This window comes from Bos indicus x Bos taurus, chromosome 20 (assembly GCF_003369695.1).
Source record: "Bos indicus x Bos taurus breed Angus x Brahman F1 hybrid chromosome 20, Bos_hybrid_MaternalHap_v2.0, whole genome shotgun sequence".
In the NCBI taxonomy this organism is placed as follows: domain Eukaryota; kingdom Metazoa; phylum Chordata; class Mammalia; order Artiodactyla; family Bovidae; genus Bos; species Bos indicus x Bos taurus.
In genome coordinates, this window is record NC_040095.1 from 49,199,976 (window position 1) to 49,203,712 (window position 3,737).

A 3,737-nucleotide genomic window follows, 5' to 3' on the forward strand; every position below is an offset into this window, starting at 1 on the left:
AAGGATCATAGTCAAGAATCCTGCCCATCATGCATACATGCAAGTAACAGCAAAAAAACTATCATCACTCCACTATTATTATTATTATTATTATTTAATGCAACAGAGAGTAGAGGGCTTTTACTACATTGGTATTAGTTACACATTTTATAATCTTAGGAGTACAAACTCTTCCCTAAAAATATAAGTACTTGAAACCCTGATAACTGGTATGTATCTTATTTTTGATGTTGAAACAAGAGATTGTGAACAATTTTATTGTATAAAAATTTACTGGAGTTAATTATTCACTCAACAAAATTACTGGAGTTCTCTCCATGATTGGCATTTACTAGAACATGTGACCACAAGGGCTTATAGAGTAGATAGCCTTACTGTGTCCTATTGGAGAGCAGTCTAAGGAAGTCTGTATGGAATAAAAGACAACACAAAGTATAGGGAAGAGAGTAAGGGCAACTATATCCCACTTTAAGCATGAGGTAGTTAAGAAAGGTAAGTCAAACATTTATCACATTTGAGTTTTAGAAGCAGTTATAATATTTCAACATTCCTAGTGTTTCAATACAATCTAATGGAAGGCAGACAATATGCATGTCTACAGTAAAGCAAGGTTAGAATGCATAATGGCATGTTTTAGAGCAACAGCATTGAGTAAGGAGAGAAATGGACAGTTTGATGATTATATAAGTGGAACAACCACCATGAATTTGTGACTGATTGGAAAGAATGAAGGACTGAAATTAGGTATGGCACTAGGGTTTAAATGCAAATAACAAAAAAATATTAGTAAGCGAGCTGGTATGGGAGAGGGTCCAAACATTTCATGGCAAATAGATGAGGAAACAGTAAGAGACTATTTTGGGGGCTCAAAAATCACTGCAGATGGTGACTGCAGCCATGAAATTAAAAGACGTTTGCTCTTTGGAAGAAAAGCTATGACAAACTTAGCATATTCAAAAGCAGAGACATTAATTTGCTGACAAAGGTCCATCTAGTCAAAGCCATGGTTTTTCCTGTAGTCATGTATGGATGTGAAAGTTGGACTATAAATAAAGTTGAGCACCAAGGAATTGATGCTTTTGAACTGTGGTGTTGGAGAAGACACTTGAGTGTCCCTTGGACTGCAAGGAGATCAAATCAGTCAATCTTAAAGAAAATCAGTGCTGAATATTCATTGGAAAGACTGGTGCTAAAGCTGAAACTCCAATACTCTGACCACCTGATGTGAAGAACTGACTCGTTGGAAAAGACACCAATGCTGGGAAAGATTGAAGGCAGGAGGAGAAGGGGATGACAGAGGATGAGATGCTTGGATGGCATCACTGACTCAAAGGACATGAGTTTGAGCAACCTCCAGGAGTTGGTGATGGACAGGGAAGCTTGGCATGCTGCAGTCCATGGGGTCACAAAGAGTTGGATACAACTGAGTGACTGAGCTGAACTGAACTAATAGGAGAAGGTGGTAAGTTGATGAGATGTTATTTGATGATATAGGTATAATTCAATGTTTCCTAATGGAATTTCAAATAGATGTTTTCATAAGCTATTAGATATCTTGATTTGGACCTTATGAGCATGACTGGGACTGAGACTATAGATTCAGGGCTCACAGAATTGTGTACAAAGAAGCCAAGAAAAAAATGAATAAAATGCAAGAGGTGTGTACCAACTGGGATGAGAAAAGGAGCTTGAGAAAATCATGAAGTCCAGCAAGATTAAAGGGACAGACAGAAGCTGTAAATATGATTCATAAAATAGAGATAGGAGAAATAAAGAGGATATAGTTCAGAGATAGGAGAAATAAAGAGAATATAGTGATGCTCAATGTAGGAGACTTGGGCTCAGTTCCTGGGTTGGGAAGATCGCCTGGAGAAGCGAGAGGCCACACACTCCAGTATTCCTGGGGTTCCCTGGTGGCTCAGACAGTAAAGAATCCACCTGCAATGGGTGAAACCTGGGTTTGATCCCTGGGTTGAGCAGATCCCCTGGAGGAGGGCATGGCAACCCACTTCAGTGTTCTTGCCATGGAGAATCCCTGTGGACAGAGGAGCCTGGTAAGCTACAGTCTGTGGGTTTGCAAAGTGTCAGACATGAATGAGAGACTAAGGAAAGCACAGTGATGCTTAGTTTTCTGTTTCATTTTATCTGCAGGTCCTCTTGCCTTGAATTCAGTTGAGATCAAAGAAAAAAAAAAGTTAAACTCCTATTTACTAAAAAAATCAATTAAATCAATTTTCTTATTTATCTTTAAACTATCTTGAGTACGTCTGGAGGTGTAGGTCCGCCCCGGTCTAGACCAGGGGATCTGCCGGGCCTGAGGCCGAGTTCCACCCTGGCTTCCCGGGATGTCGGTGGCTTTCGTACCGGACTAGCTGAGAGGGAAGGCAGAAGTCAATCAGGAGACTATCCAGCGGCTCCTGGAGGAGAATGACCAGCTGATCCGCTGTATCGTGGAATATCAGAACAAAGGCCGGGCGAATGAGTTCGTCCAGTACCAGCATGTGTTACACAGAAATCTCATTTATTTGGCTACCATCGCAGATGCCAACCCAACCAGGGCTTCAAAAGCAATGGAATAGTCTTCCAGTTGGCTGTTGTGAGGAGTAATTGAATGTGATCTATTTCCTATGAAATGGATTTTTGCCAGCTCAACTGCTTAGAACGTGAATGGAACCTCTGTGGCTCTTCTAAAAATGTGAAAATGTGAAGAAAGCTACTAACTTAACCATATTCTCAGTATAAATACTTAATAATTAAGTGGATTCCCTCAATTAAGTTGACTCCAAGTGTCCTCCATCCTGAAATAAGTGTGTTTGGATAACAGAGATATAATGGGCATCTTCAAGTCAACCTTTTTAGTTTCAATCTGAAGAGGAAACTGAGCAGGTATTGGGCGATCAGCAGAAAGTGGTGAGACTTTCCACTGAGACACTGCCAAATGGACGTGTGACTGTTTCTCCCTCCTGCCAGTTTGTGGTGGTGGACCCCTGACTGCTGTTTTCATGTTGCCTTGAAATAAAGCTTGCCTTTCCAAAAATAAATAAATAAATAAATAAACTATCTTTAGTTACCATGATGTTCCTTCCTTTGATATATACATATTAAGATAGGAGTCACCAGTTTTGTTGGAATTTCAGAATCTCTTTGGGTTAGTGTTAAAACCATGAGCCTTTGTTAAGTGTTTTCTGCCAGCCTGTGGTGTGGCCACTGGAGCAGCTAGTCTATTCTTGTCATTGACCAACTGCCCACTACCTTAGGTAGGCATTGTCTACATAAGGTAGATTCTCAGGGTAAATTATTTTCTTCCTCAAGCTTTATTGAACTATAAGTGACAAATAAAATGGTCTATATTTAGCTTTCAGAATGGGAGAAAATAATAGCAAATGAAGCAACTGACAAACAACTAATCTCAAAAATATACAAGCAACTCCTGCAGCTCAATTCCAGAAAAATAAACGACCCAATTCAAAAAATGGGCCAAAGAACTAAACAGACATTTCTCCAAAGAAGACATACAGATGGCTAACAAACACATGAAAAGATGCTCAACATCACTCATTATCAGAGAAATGCAAATCAAAACCACAATGAGGTACCATTGCACGCCAGTCAGAATGGCTGTGATCCATAAGTCTACAAGCAATAAATGCTGGAGAGGGTGTGGGGAAACGGGAACTCTCTTACACTGTTGGTGAGAATGCAACCTAGTACAGCCACTATGGAGAACAGTGTGGAGA

The 3,737-nt window shown here is 40.0% G+C and overlaps 1 pseudogene; it reads left to right on the forward strand.

The window, feature by feature from the left end:
• The first annotated feature begins 2,306 nt into the window (after positions 1-2,306).
• Positions 2,307-3,033, forward strand: LOC113878904 (annotated as a pseudogene).
• The last annotated feature ends 704 nt before the right edge of the window (positions 3,034-3,737 follow it).